The sequence below is a fragment of the Macaca nemestrina genome, chromosome 8 (assembly GCF_043159975.1).
Source record: "Macaca nemestrina isolate mMacNem1 chromosome 8, mMacNem.hap1, whole genome shotgun sequence".
Classification (NCBI taxonomy): domain Eukaryota; kingdom Metazoa; phylum Chordata; class Mammalia; order Primates; family Cercopithecidae; genus Macaca; species Macaca nemestrina.
This window is the reverse complement of record NC_092132.1, coordinates 100,557,388-100,580,880: the sequence shown is the minus strand read 5'-3', so window position 1 is coordinate 100,580,880 and position 23,493 is coordinate 100,557,388.

Sequence of the window (23,493 nt, the reverse complement as noted above, 5' to 3'; positions counted from 1 at the left end):
ATCTGTTCTCAGATTCCACAGAAATAAGGCTAGCAAAGAGATCCACGAAATACAGATGTAACTCTGTGAGATGAATGAACAGAACACTAAGCAGTTTCTCAGAAAGCTTCTTTCCAGATTTCATCTGAGGATATTTCCTTTTTCACCATAGCCCTCTATGGGCTTCCAAATATCACTTTGCCAATTCCACAAGAACTGTCTTTGCGAAAGGCTTCTTGAGGGGGAAGCTGTAACTCTGTGAGATGATTTCACAGAATACAAAGAAGTTTCTCAGAAAGCTTCCTTCTCTTTGTTATCGGAGGATATTTCCTTTGGCCCAATAGTCTTCAAAGGGATCCGAAATATCTGTTCTCAGATTCCACAGAAATAAGGCTAGCAAAGAGATCCACGAATTACAGATGTAACTCTGTGAGATGAATAAACAGAACAGTAAGGAGTTTCTCAGAAAGCTTCTTTCCAGATTTCATCTGAGGATAGTTCCTTTTTCACCATAGCCCTCTATGGGCTTCCAAATATCACTTTGCCAATTCCACAAGAACTGTCTTTGCGAAATGCTTTTTGAGGGGAAAGCTGTAACTCTGTGAGATGATTTCACAGAACACAAAGAAGTTTCTCAGAAAGCTTCCTTCTCTTTGTTATCGGAGGATATTTCCTTTGGCCCTATAGTCTTCAAAGGGATCCGATATATCTGTTCTCAGATTCCACAGAAATAAGGCTAGCAAAGAGATCCACGAAATACAGATGTAACTCTGTGAGTGGAAGTCACACATCACAGAGCAGTTTCTCAGAAAGCTTCTTTCCAGATTTCATCTGAGGATAGTTCCTTTTTCACCATAGCCCTCTATGGGCTTCCAAATATCACTTTGCCAATTCCACAAGAACTGTCTTAGCGAAAGGCTTCTTGAGTTGAAAGCTGTAACTCTGTGAGATGATTTCACAGAACACAAAGATGTTTCTCAGAAAGCTTCCTTCTCTTTGTTATCGGAGGATATTTCCTTTGGCCCTATAGACTTCAAAGGGATCCGAAATATCTGTTCTCAGATTCCACAGATAAGGCTAGCAAAGAGATCCACGAAATACAGATGTAACTCTGTGAGTGGAAGTCACACATCACAGAGCAGTTTCTCAGAAAGCTTCTTTCCAGATTTCATCTGAGGATATTTCCTTTTTCACCATAGCCCTCTGTTGGCTTCCAATTATCACTTTGCCAATTCCACAAGAACTGTCTTAGTGAAAGGCTTCTTGAGGGGAAACCTGTAACTCTGTGAGATGATTTCACAGAACGCAAAGAAGTTTCTCAGAAAGCTTCTTTCTCTCTGTTATCGCAGGATATTTCCTTTAGCCTTATAGTCTTCAAAGGGATCCGAAATATCTGTTCTCAGATTCCACAGAAATAAGGCTAGCAAAGAGATCCACGAAATACAGATGTAACTCTGTGAGTGGAAGTCACACATCACAGAGCAGTTTCTCAGAAAGCTTCTTTACAGATTTCATCTGAGGATATTTCCTTTTTCACCATAGCCCTCTATGGGCTTCCAAATATCACTTTGCCAATTCCACAAGAACTGTCTTAGCGAAAGGCTTCTTGAGGGGAAAGCTGTAACTCTGTGAGATGATTTCACAGAACACAAAGAAGTTTCTCAGAAAGCTTCTTTCTCTTTGTTATCGGAGGATATTTCCTTTGGCCCTATAGTCTTCAAAGGGATCCGAAATATCTGTTCTCAGATTCCACAGAAATAAGGCTAGCAAAGAGATCCACGAAATACAGATGTAACTCTGTGAGATGAATGAACAGAACACTAAGAAGTTTCTCAGAAAGCTTCTTTCCAGATTTCATCTGAGGATATTTCCTTTTTCACCATAGCCCTCTATGGGCTTCCAAATATCACTTTGCCAATTCCACAAGAACTGTCTTAGCGAAAGGCTTCTTGAGGGGAAAGCTGTAACTCTGTGAGATGATTTCACAGAACACAAAGAAGTTTCTCAGAAAGGTTCTTGCTCTTTGTTATCGGACGATATTCCTTTGGCCCTATAGTCTTCAAAGGGATCCGAAATATCTGTTCTCAGATTCCACAGAAATAAGGCTAGCAAAGAGATCCACGAAATACAGATGTAACTCTGTGAGTGGAAGTCACACATCACAGAGCAGTTTCTCAGAAAGCTTCTTTCCATATTTTATCTGAGGATATTTCCTTTTTCACCATAGCCCTCTATGGGCTTCCAAATATCACTTTGCCAATTCCACAAGATCTGTCTTAGCGAAAGGCTTCTTGAGGGGAAAACTGTAACTCTGTGAGATAATTTCACAGAACACAAAGAAGTTTCTCAGAAAGCTTCTTTCTCTCTGTTATCGGAGGATATTGCCTTTAGCCTTATAGTCTTCAAAGGGATCCGAAATATCTGTTCTCAGATTCCACAGAAATAAGGCTAGCAAAGAGATCCACGAAATACAGATGTAACTCTGTGAGTGGAAGTCACACATCACAGAGCAGTTTCTCAGAAAGCTTCTTTCCAGATTTCATCTGAGGATATTTCCTTTTTCACCATAGCCATCTACGGGCTTCCAAATATCACTTTGGCAATTCCACAAGAACTGTCTTAGCGAAAGGCTTCTTGAGAAGAAAGCTGTAACTCTGTGAGATGATTTCACAGAACACAAAGAAGTTTCTCAGAAAGCTTCCTTCTCTTTGTTATCGGGGGATATTTCCTTTGGCCCTATAGTCTTCAAAGGGATCCGAAATATCTGTTCTCAGATTCCACAGAAATAAGGCTAGCAAAGAGACCCACGAAATACAGATGTAACTCTGTGAGATGAATGAACAGAACACTAAGCAGTTTCTTAGAAAGCTTCTTTCCAGATTTCATCGGAGGATATTTCCTTTTTCACCATAGCCCTCTATGGGCTTCCAAATATCACTTTGCCAATTCCACAAGAAATGTCTTTGCGAGAGGCTTCTTGAGGGGAAAGCTGTAACTCTGTGAGATGATTTCACAGAACACAAAGAAGTTTCTCAGAAAGCTTCCTTCTCTTTGTTATCGGAGGATATTTCCTTTGGCCCTATAGTCTTCAAAGGGATCCGAAATATCTGTTCTCAGATTCCACAGAAATAAGACGAGCAAAGAGATCCACGAAATACAGATGTAACTCTGTGAGTGGAAGTCACACATCACAGAGCAGTTTCTCAGAAAGCTTCTTTCCAGATTTCATCTGAGGATAGTTCCTTTTTCACCATAGCCCTCTATGGGCTTCCAAATATCACTTTGCCAATTCCACAAGAACTGTCTTAGCGAAAGATTTCTTGAGGGAAAGTTGTAACTCTGTGAGATGATTTCACAGAACACAAAGAAGTTTCTCAGAAAGTTTCTTTCTCTTTGTTATCGGAGGATATTGCCTTTAGTCCTATAGTCTTCAAAGGAATCCGAAATATCTGTTCTCAGATTGCACAGAAATAAGGCTAGCAAAGAGATCCACGAAATACAGATGTAACTCTGTAAGTGGAAGTCACACATCAGAGAGCAGTTCTTCAGAAAGCTTCTTTCCGTATTTCATCTGAGGATATTTCCTTTTTCACCATAGCCCTCTATGGGCTTCGAAATATCACTTTGCCAATTCCACAAGAACTGTCTTGGCGAAAGGCTTCTTGAGGGGAAAGCTGTAACTCTGTGAGATGATTTCACAGAACACAAAGAAGTTTCTCAGAAAGCTTCCTTCTCTTTGTTATCGGAGGATATTTCCTTTGGCCCTAGTGACTTCAAAGGGATCCGAAATATCTGTTCTCAGATTCCACAGAAATAAGGCTGGCAAAGAGATCCACGAAATGCTGATGTAACTCTGTGAGTGGAAGTCACACATCACAGAGCAGTTTCTCAGAAAGATTCTTTACAGATTTCATCTGAGGATATTTCCTTTTTCAACATAGCCCTCTATGGCTACCAAATATCACTTTTCCAATTCCACAAGAACTGTCTTAGCGAAAGACTTCTTGAGGGGAAAGCTGTAACTCTGTGAGATGATTTCACAGAACACAAAGAAGTTTCTCAGAAAGCTTCCTTCTCTTTGTTATCGGAGGATATTTCCTTTGGCCCTATAGTCTTCAAAGGGATCCGAAAAATCTGTTCTCAGATTCCACAGAAATAAGGCTAGCAAAGAGATCCACGAAATACAGATGTAAATCTGTGAGATGAATGAACAGAACACTAAGCAGTTTCTCAGAAAGCTTCTTTCCAGATTTCATCTGAGAATATTTCCTTTTTCACCATAGCCCTCTATGGGCTTCCAAATATCACTTTGCCAATTCCACAAGAACTGTCTTAGCGAAAGGCTTCTTGAGGGGAAATCTGTAACTCTGTGAGATGATTTTACAGAACACAAAGAAGTTTCTCAGAAAGCTTCCTTCTCTTTGTTATCGGAGGATATTTCCTTTGGCCCTATAGTCTTCAAAGGGATCCGAAATATCTGTTCTCAGATTCCACAGAAATAAGGCTAGCAAAGAGATCCACGAAATACAGATGTAACTCTGTGAGTGGAAGTCACACATCACAGAGCAGTTTCTCAGAAAGCTTCTTTCCAGATTTCATCTGAGGATATTTCCTTTTTCACCATAGCCATCTACGGGCTTCCAAATATCACTTTGGCAATTCCACAAGAACTGTCTTAGCGAAAGGCTTCTTGAGAAGAAAGCTGTAACTCTGTGAGACGATTTCACAGAACACAAAGAAGTTTCTCAGAAAGCTTCCTTCTCTTTGTTATCGGGGGATATTTCCTTTGGCCCTATAGTCTTCAAAGGGATCCGAAATATCTGTTCTCAGATTCCACAGAAATAAGGCTAGCAAAGAGACCCACGAAATACAGATGTAACTCTGTGAGATGAATGAACAGAACACTAAGCAGTTTCTTAGAAAGCTTCTTTCCAGATTTCATCGGAGGATATTTCCTTTTTCACCATAGCCCTCTATGGGCTTCCAAATATCACTTTGCCAATTCCACAAGAAATGTCTTTGCGAGAGGCTTCTTGAGGGGAAAGCTGTAACTCTGTGAGATGATTTCACAGAACACAAAGAAGTTTCTCAGAAAGCTTCCTTCTCTTTGTTATCGGAGGATATTTCCTTTGGCCCTATAGTCTTCAAAGGGATCCGAAATATCTGTTCTCAGATTCCACAGAAATAAGGCGAGCAAAGAGATCCACGAAATACAGATGTAACTCTGTGAGTGGAAGTCACACATCACAGAGCAGTTTCTCAGAAAGCTTCTTTCCAGATTTCATCTGAGGATAGTTCCTTTTTCACCATAGCCCTCTATGGGCTTCCAAATATCACTTTGCCAAATCCACAAGAACTGTCTTAGCGAAAGATTTCTTGAGGGAAAGTTGTAACTCTGTGAGATGATTTCACAGAACACAAAGAAGTTTCTCAGAAAGTTTCTTTCTCTTTGTTATCGGAGGATATTGCCTTTAGTCCTATAGTCTTCAAAGGAATCCGAAATATCTGTTCTCAGATTCCACAGAAATAAGGCTAGCAAAGAGATCCACGAAATACAGATGTAACTCTGTAAGTGGAAGTCACACATCAGAGAGCAGTTTCTCAGAAAGCTTCTTTCCGTATTTCATCTGAGGATATTTCCTTTTTCACCATAGCCCTCTATGGGCTTCGAAATATCACTTTGCCAATTCCACAAGAACTGTCTTGGCGTAAGGCTTCTTGAGGGGAAAGCTGTAACTCTGTGAGATGATTTCACAGAACACAAAGAAGTTTCTCAGAAAGCTTCCTTCTCTTTGTTATCGGAGGATATTTCCTTTGGCCCTAGTGACTTCAAAGGGATCCGAAATATCTCTTCTCAGATTCCACAGAAATAAGGCTGGCAAAGAGATCCACGAAATGCTGATGTAACTCTGTGAGTGGAAGTCACACATCACAGAGCAGTTTCTCAGAAAGATTCTTTACAGATTTCATCTGAGGATATTTCCTTTTTCACCATAGCCCTCTATGGCTACCAAATATCACTTTGCCAATTCCACAAGAACTGTCTTAGCGAAAGGATTCTTGAGGGGAAAGCTGTAACTCTGTGAGATGATTTCACAGAACACAAAGAAGTTTCTCAGAAAGCTTCCTTCTCTTTGTTATCGGAGGATATTTCCTTTGGCCCTATAGTCTTCAAAGGGATCCGAAAAATCTGTTCTCAGATTCCACAGAAATAAGGCTAGCAAAGAGATCCACGAAATACAGATGTAAATCTGTGAGATGAATGAACAGAACACTAAGCAGTTTCTCAGAAAGCTTCTTTCCAGATTTCATCTGAGAATATTTCCTTTTTCACCATAGCCCTCTATGGGCTTCCAAATATCACTTTGCCAATTCCACAAGAACTGTCTTAGCGAAAGGCTTCTTGAGGGGAAATCTGTAACTCTGTGAGATGATTTTACAGAACACAAAGAAGTTTCTCAGAAAGCTTCCTTCTCTTTGTTATCGGAGGATATTTCCTTTGGCCCTATAGTCTTCAAAGGGATCCGAAATATCTGTTCTCAGATTCCACAGAAATAAGGCTAGCAAAGAGATCCACGAAACAGACATGTAACTCTGGAGGAGAAGTCACACATCACAGTGCAGTTTCTCAGAAAGCTTCTTTCCAGATTTCATCTGAGGATATTTCCTTTTTCACCATAGCCTTCTAAGGGCTTCCAAATATCACTTTGCCAATTCCACAAGAACTGTCCTAGCGAAAGGCTTCTTGAGGGGAAAGCTGTAACTCTGTGACGTGATTTCACAGAACACAAAGAAGTTTCTCAGAAAGCTTCTTTCTCTTTGTTATCGGAGGATATTTCCTTTGGCCCTATAGTCTTCAAAGGGATCCGAAATATCTGTTCTCAGATTCCACAGAAATAAGGCTAGCAAAGAGATCCACGAAATACAGATGTAACTCTGTGAGTGGAAGTCACACATCATAGAGCAGTTTCTCAGAAAGCTTCTTTCCAGATTTCATCTGAGGATATTTCCTTTTTCACCATAGCCTTCTATGGGCTTCCAAATATCACTTTGCCAATTCCACAAGAACTGTGTTAGCGAAAGGCTTCTTGAGGGGAAAGCTGTAACTCTGTGAGATGATTTCACAGAACACAAAGAATTTTCTCAGAAAGCTTCTTTCTCTTTGTTATCTGAGGATATTTCTTTTGGCCCTATATTCTTCAAAGGGATCCGAAATATCTGTTCTCAGATTCCACAGAAATAAGGCTAGCAAAGAGATCCACGAAATACAGATGTAACTCTGTGAGATGAATGAACAGAACACTAAGCAGTTTCTCAGAAAGCTTCTTTCCAGATTTCATCTGAGGATATTTCCTTTTCCACCATAGCCCTCTGTTGTCTTCCAATTATCACTTTGCCAATTCCACAAGAACTGTCTTAGTGAAAGGCTTCTTGAGGGGAAACCTGTAACTCTGTGAGATGATTTCACAGAACGCAAAGAAGTTTCTCAGAAAGCTTCTTTCTCTCTGTTATCGCAGGATATTTCCTTTAGCCTTATAGTCTTCAAAGGGATCCGAAATATCTGTTCTCAGATTCCACAGAAATAAGGCTAGCAAAGAGATCCACGAAATACAGATGTAACTCTGTGAGTGGAAGTCACACATCACAGAGCAGTTTCTCAGAAAGCTTCTTTCCAGATTTCATCTGAGGATATTTCCTTTTTCACCATAGCCCTCTATGGGCTTCCAAATATCACTTTGCCAATTTCACAAGAACTGTCTTAGCGAAAGGCTTCTTGAGGGGAAAGTTGTAACTCTGTGAGATGATTTCAAAGAACACAAAGAAGTTTCTCAGAAAGCTTCTTTCTCTTTGTTATCGGAGGATATTTCCTTTAGCCTTATAGTCTTCAAAGGGATCCGAAATATCTGTTCTCAGATTCCACAGAAATAAGGCTAGCAAAGAGATCCACGAAATACAGATGTAACTCTGTGAGATGAATGAACAGAACACTAAGCAGTTTCTCAGAAAGCTTCTTTCCAGATTTCATCTGAGGATATTTCCTTTTTCACCATAGCCCTCTATGGGCTTCCAAATATCACTTTGCCAATTCCACAAGAACTGTCTTTGCGAAAGGCTTCTTGAGGGGGAAGCTGTAACTCTGTGAGATGATTTCACAGAATACAAAGAAGTTTCTCAGAAAGCTTCCTTCTCTTTGTTATCGGAGGATATTTCCTTTGGCCCAATAGTCTTCAAAGGGATCCGAAATATCTGTTCTCAGATTCCACAGAAATAAGGCTAGCAAAGAGATCCACGAATTACAGATGTAACTCTGTGAGATGAATAAACAGAACAGTAAGGAGTTTCTCAGAAAGCTTCTTTCCAGATTTCATCTGAGGATAGTTCCTTTTTCACCATAGCCCTCTATGGGCTTCCAAATATCACTTTGCCAATTCCACAAGAACTGTCTTTGCGAAATGCTTTTTGAGGGGAAAGCTGTAACTCTGTGAGATGATTTCACAGAACACAAAGAAGTTTCTCAGAAAGCTTCCTTCTCTTTGTTATCGGAGGATATTTCCTTTGGCCCTATAGTCTTCAAAGGGATCTGATATATCTGTTCTCAGATTCCACAGAAATAAGGCTAGCAAAGAGATCCACGAAATACAGATGTAACTCTGTGAGTGGAAGTCACACATCACAGAGCAGTTTCTCAGAAAGCTTCTTTCCAGATTTCATCTGAGGATAGTTCCTTTTTCACCATAGCCCTCTATGGGCTTCCAAATATCACTTTGCCAATTCCACAAGAACTGTCTTAGCGAAAGGCTTCTTGAGTTGAAAGCTGTAACTCTGTGAGATGATTTCACAGAACACAAAGATGTTTCTCAGAAAGCTTCCTTCTCTTTGTTATCGGAGGATATTTCCTTTGGCCCTATAGACTTCAAAGGGATCCGAAATATCTGTTCTCAGATTCCACAGAAACAAGGCTAGCAAAGAGATCCACGAAATACAGATGTAACTCTGTGAGTGGAAGTCACACATCACAGAGCAGTTTCTCAGAAAGCTTCTTTCCAGATTTCATCTGAGGATATTTCCTTTTTCACCATAGCCCTCTATGGCTTCCAAATATCACTTTGCCAATTCCACAAGAACTGTCTTAGCGAAAGGATTCTTGAGGGGAAAGCTGTAACTCTGTGAGATGATTTCACAGAACACAAAGAAGTTTCTCAGAAAGCTTCCTTCTCTTTGTTATCGGTGGATATTTCCTTTGGCCCTATAGTCTTCAAAGGGATCCGAAATACTTTTTTCTGATTCCACAGAAATAAGGCTAGCAAAGAGATCCACGAAATACAGATGTAACTCTTTGAGATGAATGAACAGAACACTAAGCAGTTTCTCAGAAAGCTTCTTTCCAGATTTCATCTGAGGATATTTCCTTTTTCACCATAGCCATCTATGGGCTTCCAAATATCACTTTGCCAATTCCACAAGAATTGTTTTAGCGAAAGGTTCTTGAGGGGAAAGCTGTAACTCTGTGACATGATTTCACAGAACACAAAGAAGTTTCTCAGAAAGCTTCTTTCTCTTTGTTATCGGAGGATATTTCCTTTGGCCCTATAGTCTTCAAAGGGATCCGAAATATCTGTTCTCAGATTCCACAGAATTAAGGCTAGCAAAGAGATCCACGAAACAGAGATGTAACTCTGTGAGTGGAAGACACACAACACAGAGCAGTTTCTCAGAAAGCTTCTTTCCAGATTTCATCTGAGAATATTTCCTTTTTCAACATAGCCCTCCATGGGCTGCCTAATATCACTTTGCCAATTCCACAAGAACTGTCTTAGCGAAAGGCTTCTTGAGGGGAAAGTTGTAACTCTGTGAGATGACTTCACAGAACACAAAGAAGTTTCTCAGAAAGCTTCCTTGTCTTTGTTATCGGAGGATATTTCCTTTGGCCCTATAGTCTTCAAAGGGATCCGAAATATCTGTTCTCAGATTCCACAGAAATAAGGCTAGCAAAGAGATCCACGAAATACAGATGTAACTCTGTGAGTGGAAGTCACACATCACAGAGCAGTTTCTCAGAAAGCTTCTTTCCAGATTTCATCTGAGGATATTTCCTTTTTCACAATAGCCCTCTATGGGCTTCCAAATATCACTTTGCCAATTCCACAAGAACTGGCTTAAAGAAAGGTTTCTTGAGGGGAAAGCTGTAATTGTGTGAGATGATTTCACAGAACACAGAGAAGTTTCTCAGAAAGTTTCTTTCTCTTTGTTATCGGAGGATATTTCCTTTGGCCCTATAGTCTTCAAAGGGATCCGAAATATCTGTTCTCAGATTCCACAGAAATAAGGCTAGCAAAGAGATCCACGAAATACAGATGTAACTCTGTGAGATGAATGAACAGAACACTAAGCAGTTTCTCAGAAAGCTTCTTTCCAGATTTCATTTGAGGATATTTCCTTTTTCACCATAGCCCTCTATGGGATTCCAAATATCACTTTGCCAATTCCACCAGAACTGTCTTAGCGAAAGGCTACTTGAGGGGAAAGCTGTAACTCTGTGCGATGATTTCACAGAACACAAAGAAGTTTCTCAGAAAGCTTCCTTCTCTTTGTTATCGGAGGATATTTCCTTTGGCCCTATAGTCTTCAAAGGGATCCGAAATATCTGTTCTCAGATTCCACAGAAATAAGGCTAGCAAAGAGATCCACGAAATACAGATGTATCTCTGTGAGACGAATGAACAGAACACTAAGCAGTTTCTCAGAAAGCTTCTTTCCAGATTTCATCTGAGGATATTTCCTTTTTCACCATAGCCTTCTATGGGCTTCCAAATATCACTTTGCCAATTCCACAAGAACTGTCTTAGCGAAAGGCTTCTTGAGGGGAAAGCTGTAACTCTGTGAGATGATTTCACAGAACACAAAGATGTTTCTCAGAAAGCTTCCTTCTCTTTGTTATCGGAGGATATTTCCTTTGGCCCTATAGACTTCAAAGGGATCCGAAATATCTGTTCTCAGATTCCACAGAAATAAGGCTAGCAAAGAGATCCACGAAATACAGATGTAACTCTGTGAGTGGAAGTCACACATCACAGAGCAGTTTCTCAGAAAGCTTCTTTCCAGATTTCATCTGAGGATATTTCCTTTTTCACCATAGCCCTCTATGGCTTCCAAATATCACTTTGCCAATTCCACAAGAACTGTCTTAGCGAAAGGATTCTTGAGGGGAAAGCTGTAACTCTGTGAGATGATTTCACAGAACACAAAGAAGTTTCTCAGAAAGCTTCCTTCTCTTTGTTATCGGAGGATATTTCCTTTGGCCCTATAGTCTTCAAAGGGATCCGAAATACTTGTTCTCTGATTCCACAGAAATAAGGCTAGCAAAGAGATCCACGAAATACAGATGTAACTCTTTGAGATGAATGAACAGAACACTAAGCAGTTTCTCAGAAAGCTTCTTTCCAGATTTCATCTGAGGATATTTCCTTTTTCACCATAGCCATCTATGGGCTTCCAAATATCACTTTGCCAATTCCACAAGAATTGTTTTAGCGAAAGGTTCTTGAGGGGAAAGCTGTAACTCTGTGACATGATTTCACAGAACACAAAGAAGTTTCTCAGAAAGCTTCTTTCTCTTTGTTATCGGAGGATATTTCCTTTGGCCCTATAGTCTTCAAAGGGATCCGAAATATCTGTTCTCAGATTCCACAGAATTAAGGCTAGCAAAGAGATCCACGAAACAGAGATGTAACTCTGTGAGTGGAAGACACACAACACAGAGCAGTTTCTCAGAAAGCTTCTTTCCAGATTTCATCTGAGAATATTTCCTTTTTCAACATAGCCCTCCATGGGCTGCCTAATATCACTTTGCCAATTCCACAAGAACTGTCTTAGCGAAAGGCTTCTTGAGGGGAAAGTTGTAACTCTGTGAGATGATTTCACAGAACACAAAGAAGTTTCTCAGAAAGCTTCCTTGTCTTTGTTATCGGAGGATATTTCCTTTGGCCCTATACTCTTCAAAGGGATCCGAAATATCTGTTCTCAGATTCCACAGAAATAAGGCTAGCAAAGAGATCCACGAAATACAGATGTAACTCTGTGAGATGAATGAACAGAACACTAAGCAGTTTCTCAGAAAGCTTCTTTCCAGATTTCATCTGAGGATATTTCCTTTTTCACCATAGCCCTCTATGGGATTCCAAATATCACTTTGCCAATTCCACCAGAACTGTCTTAGCGAAAGGCTTCTTGAGGGGAAAGCTGTAACTCTGTGCGATGATTTCACAGAACACAAAGAAGTTTCTCAGAAAGCTTCCTTCTCTTTGTTATCGGAGGATATTTCCTTTGGCCCTATAGTCTTCAAAGGGATCCGAAATATCTGTTCTCAGATTCCACAGAAATAAGGCTAGCAAAGAGATCCACGAAATACAGATGTAACTCTGTGAGACGAATGAACAGAACACTAAGCAGTTTCTCAGAAAGCTTCTTTCCAGATTTCATCTGAGGATATTTCCTTTTTCACCATAGCCTTCTATGGGCTTCCAAATATCACTTTGCCAATTCCACAAGAACTGTCTTAGCGAAAGGCTTCTTGAGGGGAAAGCTGTAACTCTGTGAGATGATTTCCCAGAACACAAAGAAGTTTCTCAGAAAGCATCTTTCTCTTTGTTATCGGAGGATATTTCCTTTGTCCCTATAGTCTTCAAAGGGATCCGAAATATCTGTTCTCAGATTCCACAGAAATAAGGCTAGCAAAGAGATCCCGAAACACAGATGTATCTCTGTGAGTGGAAATCACACATCATAGAGCAGTTTCTCAGAAAGCTTCTTTCCAGATTTCATCTGAGGATATTTCCTTTTTCACCATAGCCCTCTATGGGCTTCCAAATATCACTTTGCCAATTCCACAAGAACTGTCTTAGCGAAAGGCTTCTTGAGGGGAAAGCTGTAACTCTGTGAGATGATTTCACAGAACACAAAGAAGTTTCTCAGAAAGCTTCTTTTTCTTTGTTATCGGAGGATATTTCCTTTGGCCCTATAGTCTTCAAAGGGATCCGAAATATCTGTTCTCAGATTCCACAGAAATAAGGCTAGCAAAGAGATCCACGAAATACAGATGTAAATCTGTGAGACGAATGAACAGAACACTAAGAAGTTTCTCAGAAAGCTTCTTTCCAGATTTCATCTGAGGATATATCCTTTTTCACCATAGCCCTCTAAGGGCTTCCAAATATCACTTTGCCAATTCCACAAGAACTGTCTTAGCGAAAGGCGTCTTGAGGGGAAAGCTGTAACTCTATTAGATGATTTCACAGAACACAAAGTAGTTTCTCAGAAAGCTTCTTTCTCTTTGTTATCGGAGGATATTTCCTTTGGCCCTATAGTCTTCAAAGGGATCCGAAATATCTGTTCTCAGATTCCACAGAAACAAGGCTAGCAAAGAGATCCACGAAATACACATGTAACTCTGTGAGATGAATGAACAGAACACTAAGCAGTTTCTCAGAAAGCTTCTTTCCAGATTTCATCTGAGGATATTCCCTTTTTCACCTTAGCCCTCTATGGCCTGCCAAATATCACTTTGCCAATTCCACAAGAACTGTCTTAGCGAAAGGCTTCTTGAGGGGAAAGCTGTAACTCTGTGAGATGATTTCACAGAACACAAAGAAGTTTCTCAGAAAGCTTCCTTCTCTTTGTTATCGGAGGATATTTCCTTTGTCCCTATAGTCTTCAAAGGGATCCTAAATATCTGTTCTCAGATTCCACAGAAATAAGGCTAGCAAAGAGATCCACGAAATACAGATGTAAGTCTGTGAGATGAATGAATAGAACATTAAGCAGTTTCTCAGAAAGCTTCTTTCCAGATTTCATCTGAGGATATTTCCTTTTTCACCATAGCCCTCTATGGGCTTCCAAATATCACTTTGCCAATTCCACAAGATCTGTCTTAGCGAAAGGCTTCTTGAGGGGAAAACTGTAACTCTGTGAGATAATTTCACAGAACACAAAGAAGTTTCTCAGAAAGCTTCTTTCTCTCTGTTATCGGAGGATATTTCCTTTAGCCTTATAGTCTTCAAAGGGATCCGAAATATCTGTTCTCAGATTCCACAGAAATAAGGCTAGCAAAGAGATCCACGAAATACAGATGTATCTCTGTGAGTGGAAGTCACACATCACAGAGCAGTTTCTCAGAAAGCTTCTTTCCAGATTTCATCGGAGGATATTTCCTTTTTCACCATAGCCATCTACGGGCTTCCAAATATCACTTTGGCAATTCCACAAGAACTGTCTTAGCGAAAGGCTTCTTGAGGGGAAAGCTGTAACTCTGTGAGATGATTTCACAGAACACAAAGAAGTTTCTCAGAAAGCTTCTTTCTCTTTGTTATCGGAGGATATTTCCTTTGGCCCTATAGTCTTCAAAGTATCCGAAATATCTGTTCTCAGATTCCACAGAAATAAGGCTAGCAAAGAGATCCACGAAATACATATGTAACTCTGTGAGATGAATGAACAGAACACTAAGCAGTTTCTCAGAAAGCTTCTTTCCAGATTTCATCGGAGGATATTTCCTTTTTCACCATAGCCCTCTATGGGCTTCCAAATATCACTTTGCTAATTCCACAAGAAATGTCTTTGCGAGAGGCTTCTTGAGGGGAAAGCTTTAACTCTGTGAGATGATTTCACAGAACACAAAGAAGTTTCTCAGAAAGCTTCCTTCTCTTTGTTATCGGAGGATATTTCCTTTGGCCCTATAGTCTTCAAAGGGATCCGAAATATCTGTTCTCAGATTCCACAGAAATAAGGCTAGCAAGGAGATCCACGAAATACAGATGTAACTCTGTGAGTGGAAGTCACACATCACAGAGCAGTTTCTCAGAAAGCTTCTTTCCAGATTTCATCTGAGGATAGTTCCTTTTTCACCATAGCCCTCTATGGGCTTCAAAATATACTTTGCCAATTCCACTAGAACTGTCACAGCGAAAGGCTTCTTGAGGAGAAAGCTGTAACACTGTGAGATGATTTCACAGAACACAAAGAAGTTTCTCAGAAAGCTTCTTTCTCTTTGTTATCGGAGGATATTTCCTTTGGCCCTATAGTCTTCAAAGGGATCCGAAATATCTGTTCTCAGATTCCACAGAAATAAGGCTAGGAAAGAGATCCACGAAATACAGATGTAACTCTGTGAGTGGAAGTCACACATCACAGAGCAGTTTCTCAGAAAGCTTCTTTCCAGATTTCATCTGAGGATATTTCCTTTTTCACCATAGCCCTCTATGGGCTTCCAAATATCACTTTGCCAATTACACAAGAACTGTCTTAGTGAAAGGCTTCTTGAGGGGAAAGCTGTAACTCTGTGAGATGATTTCACAGAAGACAAAGAAGTTTCTCAGAAAGCTTCCTTCTCTTTGTTATCGGAGGATATTTCCTTTGGCCCTATAGTCTTCAAAGGTATCCGAAATATCTGGTCTCAGATTCCACAGAAATAAGGCTAGCAAAGAGATCCACGAAATACAGATGTAACTCTGTGAGATGAATGAACAGAACACTAAGAAGTTTCTCAGAAAGCTTCTTTCCAGATTTCATCTGAGGATATTTCCTTTTTCACCATAGCCCTCTATGGGCTTCCAAATATCACTTTGCCAATTCCACAAGAACTGTCTTAGCGAAAGGCTTCTTGAGGGGAAAGCTGTAACTCTGTGAGATGATTTCACAGAACACAAAGAAGTTTCTCAGAAAGCTTCTTTCTCTTTGTTATCGGAGGATATTTCCTTTGGCCCTATAGTCTTCAAAGGGATCCGAAATATCTGTTCTCAGATTCCACAGAAATAAGGCTAGCAAAGAGATCCACGAAATACAGATGTAACTCTGTGAGGGGAAGTCACACATCAGAGTAGTTTCTCAGAAAGCTTCTTTCCAGATTTCATCTGAGGATATTTCCTTTTTCACCATAGCCCTCTATGGGCTTCCAAATATCACTTTGCCAATTCCACAAGAACTGTCTTAGCGAAAGGCTTCTTGAGGGGAAAGCTGTAACTCTGTGAGATGATTTCACAAAACACAAAGAAGTTTCTCAGAAAGCTTCCTTCTCTTTGTTATCGGAGGATGTTTCCTTTGGCCCTATAGTCTTCAAAGGGATCCGAAATATCTGTTCTCAGATTCCACAGAAATAAGGCTAGCAAAGAGATCCACGAAATACAGATGTAACTCTGTGAGTGGAAGTCACACATCACAGAGCAGTTTCTCAGAAGGCTTCTTTCCAGATTTCATCTGAGGATATTTCCTTTTTCACCATAGCCCTCTATGGGCTTCCAAATATACTTTGCCAATTCCACAAGAACTGTCACAGCGAAAGGCTTCTTGAGGGGAAAGCTGTAACACTGTGAGATGATTTCACAGAACACAAAGAAGTTTCTCAGAAAGCTTCTTTCTCTTTGTTATCAGAGGATATTTCCTTTGGCCCTATAGTCATCAAAGGGATCCGAAATATCTGTTCTCAGATTCCACAGAAATAAGGCTAGGAAAGAGATCCACGAAATACAGATGTAACTCTGTGAGTGGAAGTCACACATCACAGAGCAGTTTCTCAGAAAGCTTCTTTCCAGATTTCATCTGAGGATATTTCCTTTTTCACCATAGCCCTCTATGGGCTTCCAAATATCACTTTGCCAATTCCACAAGAACTGTCACAGCGAAAGGCTTCTTGAGGGGAAAGCTGTAACACTGTGAGATGATTTCACAGAAAACAAAGAAGTTTCTCAGAAAGCTTCTTTCTCTTTGTTATCGGAGGATATTTCCTTTGGCCCTATAGTCTTCAAAGGGATCCGAAATATCTGTTCTCAGATTCCACAGAAATAAGGCTAGGAAAGAGATACACGAAATACAGATGTAACTCTGTGAGTGTAAGTCACACATCACAGAGCAGTTTCTCAGAAAGCTTCTTTCCAGATTTCATCTGAGGATATTTCCTTTTTCACCATAGCCCTCTATGGGCTTCCAAATATCACTTTTCCAATTCCACAAGAACTGTCTTAGCGAAAGGCTTCTTGAGGGGAAAGCTGTAATTCTGTGAGATGATTTCACAGAACACAAAGAAGTTTCTCAGAAAGCTTCTTTCTCTTTGTTATCGGAGGATATTTCCTTTGGCCCTATAGTCTTCAAAGGCATCCGAAATATCTGTTCTCAGATTCCACAGAAATAAGGCTAGCAAAGAGATCCACGAAATACAGATGTAACTCTGTGAGTGGAAGTCACACATCACAGAGCAGTTTCTCAGAAAGCTTCTTTCCAGAATTCATCTGAGGATATTTCCTTTTTCAACATAGCCCTCTATGGGCTGCCAAATATCACTTTGCCAATTCCACAAGAACTGTCTTAGCGAAAGGCTTCTTGAGGGGAAAGCTGTAACTCTGTGAGATGATTTCACAGAACACAAAGAAGTTTCTCAGAAAGCTTCCTTCTCTTTGTTATCGGAGGATATTTCCTTTGTCCATATAGTCTTCAAAGGGATCCTAAATATCTGTTCTCAGATTCCACAGAAATAAGGCTAGCAAAGAGATCCACGAAATACAGATGTATGTCTGTGAGATGAATGAATAGAACATTAAGCAGTTTCTCAGAAAGCTTCTTTCCAGATTTCATCTGAGGATATTTCCTTTTTCACCATAGCCCTCTATGGGCTTCCAAATATCACTTTGCCAATTCCACAAGAACTGTCTTAGCGAAAGGCTTCTTGAGGGGAAAGCTGTAACTCTGTGAGATGATTTCATAGAACACAAAGAAGTTTCTCAGAAATCTTCCTTCTCTTTGTTATCGGAGGATATTTCCTTTGGCCCTATAGTCTTCAAATGGATCCGACATATCTGTTCTCAGATTCCACAGAAATAAGGCTAGAAAAGAGATCCACGTAATACAGATGTAACTCTGTGAGTGGAAGTCAAACATCACAGAGCAGTTTCTCAGAAAGCTTCTTTCCAGATTTCATCTGAGGATATTTCCTTTTTCACCATAGCCTTCTAAGGGCTTCCAAATATCACATTGCCAATTCCACTAGAACTGTCTTAGCGAAAGGCGTCTTGAGGGGAAAGCTGTAACTCTATTAGATGATTTCACAGAACACAAAGAAGTTTCTCAGAAAGCTTCTTTCTCTTTGTTATCGGAGGATATTTCCTTTGGCCCTATAATCTTCAAAGGGATCCGAAATATCTGTTCTCAGATTCCACAGAAATAAGGCTAGCAAAGAGATCCACGAAATACACATGTAACTCTGTGAGATGAATGAACAGAACACTAAGCAGTTTCTCAGAAAGCTTCTTTCCAGATTTCATCTGAGGATATTTCCTTTTTCACCATAGCCCTCTATGGGCTGCCAAATATCACTTTGCCAATTCCACAAGAACTGTCTTAGCGAAAGGCTTCTTGAGGGGAAAGCTGTAACTCTGTGAGATGATTTCACAGAACACAAAGAAGTTTCTCAGAAAGCTTCCTTCTCTTTGTTATCGGAGGATATTTCCTTTGGCCCTATAGTCTTCAAAGGCATCCGAAATATCTGTTCTCAGATTCCACAGAAATAAGGCTAGCAAAGAGATCCACGAAATACAGATGTAACTCTTTGAGTGGAAGTCACACATCACAGAGCAGTTTCTCAGAAAGCTTCTTTCCAGAATTCATCTGAGGATATTTCCTTTTTCAACATAGCCCTCTATGGGCTGCCAAATATCACTTTGCCAATTCCACAAGAACTGTCTTAGCGAAAGGCTTCTTGAGGGGAAAGCTGTAACTCTGTGAGATGATTTCACAGAACACAACGAAGTTTCTCAGAAAGCTTCCTTCTCTTTGTTATCGGAGGATATTTCCTTTGTCCCTATAGTCTTCAAAGGGATCCTAAATATCTGTTCTCAGATTCCACAGAAATAAGGCTAGCAAAGAGATCCACGAAATACAGATGTAAGTCTGTGAGATGAATGAATAGAACATTAAGCAGTTTCTCAGAAAGCTTCTTTCCAGATTTCATCTGAGGATATTTACTTTTTCACCATAGCCCTCTATGGGCTTCCAAATATCACTTTGCCAATTCCACAAGAACTGTCTTAGCGAAAGGCTTCTAGAGGGGAAAGCTGTAACTCTGTGAGATGATTTCACAGAACACAAAGAAGTTTCTCAGAAATCTTCCTTCTCTTTTGTATCGGAGGATATTTCCTTTGGCCCTATAGTCTTCAAATGGATCCGACATATCTGTTCTCAGATTCCACAGAAATAAGGCTAGAAAAGAGATCCACGTAATAAAGATGTAACTCTGTGAGTGGAAGTCACACATCACAGAGCAGTTTCTCAGAAAGCTTCTTTCCAGATTTCATCTGAGGATATTTCCTTTTTCACCATAGCCCTCTATGGGTTTCCAAATATCACTTTGCCAATTCCACAAAAACTGTCTTAGTGAAAGGCTTCTTGAGGGGAAAGCTGTAACTCTGTGAGATGATTTCACAGAACACAAAGAAGTTTCTCAGAAAGCTTCCTTCTCTTTGTTATCGGAGGATATTTCCTTTGGCCCTATAGTCTTCAAAGGGATCCGAAATATCTGTTCTCAGATTCCACAGAAATAAGGCTAGCAAAGAGATCCACGAAATACAGATGTAACTCTGTGAGATGAATGAACAGAACACTAAGAAGTTTCTCAGAAAGCTTCTTTCCAGATTTCATCTGAGGATATTTCCTTTTTCACCATAGCCCTCTATGGGCTTCCAAATATCACTTTGCCAACTCCACATGAACTGTCTTAGCGAAAGGCTTCTTGAGGGGAAAGCTGTAACTCTGTGAGATGATTTCACAGAACGCAAAGAAGTTTCTCAGAAAGCTTCTTTCTCTCTGTTATCGCAGGATATTTCCTTTAGCCTTATAGTCTTCAAAGGGATCCGAAATATCTGTTCTCAGATTCCACAGAAATAAGGCTAGCAAAGAGATCCACGAAATACAGATGTAACTCTGTGAGTGGAAGTCACACATCACAGAGCAGTTTCTCAGAAAGCTTCTTTCCAGATTTCATCTGAGGATATTTCCTTTTTCACCATAGCCCTCTATGGGCTTCCAAATATCACTTTGCCAATTTCACAAGAACTGTCTTAGCGAAAGGCTTCTTGAGGGGAAAGTTGTAACTCTGTGAGATGATTTCAAAGAACACAAAGAAGTTTCTCAGAAAGCTTCTTTCTCTTTGTTATCGGAGGATATTTCCTTTAGCCTTATAGTCTTCAAAGGGATCCGAAATATCTGTTCTCAGATTCCACAGAAATAAGGCTAGCAAAGAGATCCACGAAATACAGATGTAACTCTGTGAGATGAATGAACAGAACACTAAGCAGTTTCTCAGAAAGCTTCTTTCCAGATTTCATCTGAGGATATTTCCTTTTTCACCATAGCCCTCTATGGGCTTCCAAATATCACTTTGCCAATTCCACAAGAACTGTCTTTGCGAAAGGCTTCTTGAGGGGGAAGCTGTAACTCTGTGAGATGATTTCACAGAATACAAAGAAGTTTCTCAGAAAGCTTCCTTCTCTTTGTTATCGGAGGATATTTCCTTTGGCCCAATAGTCTTCAAAGGGATCCGAAATATCTGTTCTCAGATTCCACAGAAATAAGGCTAGCAAAGAGATCCACGAATTACAGATGTAACTCTGTGAGATGAATAAACAGAACAGTAAGGAGTTTCTCAGAAAGCTTCTTTCCAGATTTCATCTGAGGATAGTTCCTTTTTCACCATAGCCCTCTATGGGCTTCCAAATATCACTTTGCGAATTCCACAAGAACTGTCTTTGCGAAATGCTTTTTGAGGGGAAAGCTGTAACTCTGTGAGATGATTTCACAGAACACAAAGAAGTTTCTCAGAAAGCTTCCTTCTCTTTGTTATCGGAGGATATTTCCTTTGGCCCTATAGTCTTCAAAGGGATCCGATATATCTGTTCTCAGATTCCACAGAAATAAGGCTAGCAAAGAGATCCACGAAATACAGATGTAACTCTGTGAGTGGAAGTCACACATCACAGAGCAGTTTCTCAGAAAGCTTCTTTCCAGATTTCATCTGAGGATAGTTCCTTTTTCACCATAGCCCTCTATGGGCTTCCAAATATCACTTTGCCAATTCCACAAGAACTGTCTTAGCGAAAGTCTTCTTGAGTTGAAAGCTGTAACTCTGTGAGATGATTTCACAGAACACAAAGATGTTTCTCAGAAAGCTTCCTTCTCTTTGTTATCGGAGGATATTTCCTTTGGCCCTATAGACTTCAAAGGGATCCGAAATATCTGTTCTCAGATTCCACAGAAACAAGGCTAGCAAAGAGATCCACGAAATACAGATGTAACTCTGTGAGTGGAAGTCACACATCACAGAGCAGTTTCTCAGAAAGCTTCTTTCCAGATTTCATCTGAGGATATTTCCTTTTTCAGCATAGCCCTCTATGGCTTCCAAATATCACTTTGCCAATTCCACAAGAACTGTCTTAGCGAAAGGATTCTTGAGGGGAAAGCTGTAACTCTGTGAGATGATTTCACAGAACACAAAGAAGTTTCTCAGAAAGCTTCCTTCTCTTTGTTATCGGTGGATATTTCCTTTGGCCCTATAGTCTTCAAAGGGATCCGAAATACTTGTTCTCTGATTCCACAGAAATAAGGCTAGCAAAGAGATCCACGAAATACAGATGTAACTCTTTGAGATGAATGAACAGAACACTAAGCAGTTTCTCAGAAAGCTTCTTTCCAGATTTCATCTGAGGATATTTCCTTTTTCACCATAGCCATCTATGGGCTTCCAAATATCACTTTGCCAATTCCACAAGAATTGTTTCAGCGAAAGGTTCTTGAGGGGAAAGCTGTAACTCTGTGACATGATTTCACAGAACACAAAGAAGTTTCTCAGAAAGCTTCTTTCTCTTTGTTATCGGAGGATATTTCCTTTGGCCCTATAGTCTTCAAAGGGATCCGAAATATCTGTTCTCAGATTCCACAGAATTAAGGCTAGCAAAGAGATCCACGAAACAGAGATGTAACTCTGTGAGTGGAAGACACACAACACAGAGCAGTTTCTCAGAAAGCTTCTTTCCAGATTTCATCTGAGAATATTTCCTTTTTCAACATAGCCCTCCATGGGCTGCCTAATATCACTTTGCCAATTCCACAAGAACTGTCTTAGCGAAAGGCTTCTTGAGGGGAAAGTTGTAACTCTGTGAGATGACTTCACAGAACACAAAGAAGTTTCTCAGAAAGCTTCCTTGTCTTTGTTATCGGAGGATATTTCCTTTGGCCCTATAGTCTTCAAAGGGATCCGAAATATCTGTTCTCAGATTCCAAAGAAATAAGGCTAGCAAAGAGATCCACGAAATACAGATGTAACTCTGTGAGTGGAAGTCACACATCACAGAGCAGTTTCTCAGAAAGCTTCTTTCCAGATTTCATCTGAGGATATTTCCTTTTTCACAATAGCCCTCTATGGGCTTCCAAATATCACTTTGCCAATTCCACAAGAACTGGCTTAAAGAAAGGTTTCTTGAGGGGAAAGCTGTAATTGTGTGAGATGATTTCACAGAACACAGAGAAGTTTCTCAGAAAGTTTCTTTCTCTTTGTTATCGGAGGATATTTCCTTTGGCCCTATAGTCTTCAAAGGGATCCGAAATATCTGTTCTCAGATTCCACAGAAATAAGGCTAGCAAAGAGATCCACGAAATACAGATGTAACTCTGTGAGATGAATGAACAGAACACTAAGCAGTTTCTCAGAAAGCTTCTTTCCAGATTTCATCTGAGGATTTTTCCTTTTTCACCATAGCCCTCTATGGGATTCCAAATATCACTTTGCCAATTCCACCAGAACTGTCTTAGCGAAAGGCTTCTTGAGGGGAAAGCTGTAACTCTGTGCGATGATTTCACAGAACACAAAGAAGTTTCTCAAAAAGCTTCCTTCTCTTTGTTATCGGAGGATATTTCCTTTGGCCCTATAGTCTTCAAAGGGATCCGAAATATCTGTTCTCAGATTCCACAGAAATAAGGCTAGCAAAGAGATCCACGAAATACAGATGTATCTCTGTGAGACGAATGAACAGAACACTAAGCAGTTTCTCAGAAAGCTTCTTTCCAGATTTCATCTGAGGATATTTCCTTTTTCACCATAGCCTTCTATGGGCTTCCAAATATCACTTTGCCAATTCCACAAGAACTGTCTTAGCGAAAGGCTTCTTGAGGGGAAAGCTGTAACTCTGTGAGATGATTTCACAGAACACAAAGATGTTTCTCAGAAAGCTTCCTTCTCTTTGTTATCGGAGGATATTTCCTTTGGCCCTATAGACTTCAAAGGGATCCGAAATATCTGTTCTCAGATTCCACAGAAATAAGGCTAGCAAAGAGATCCACGAAATACAGATGTAACTCTGTGAGTGGAAGTCACACATCACAGAGCAGTTTCTCAGAAAGCTTCTTTCCAGATTTCATCTGAGGATATTTCCTTTTTCACCATAGCCCTCTATGGCTTCCAAATATCACTTTGCCAATTCCACA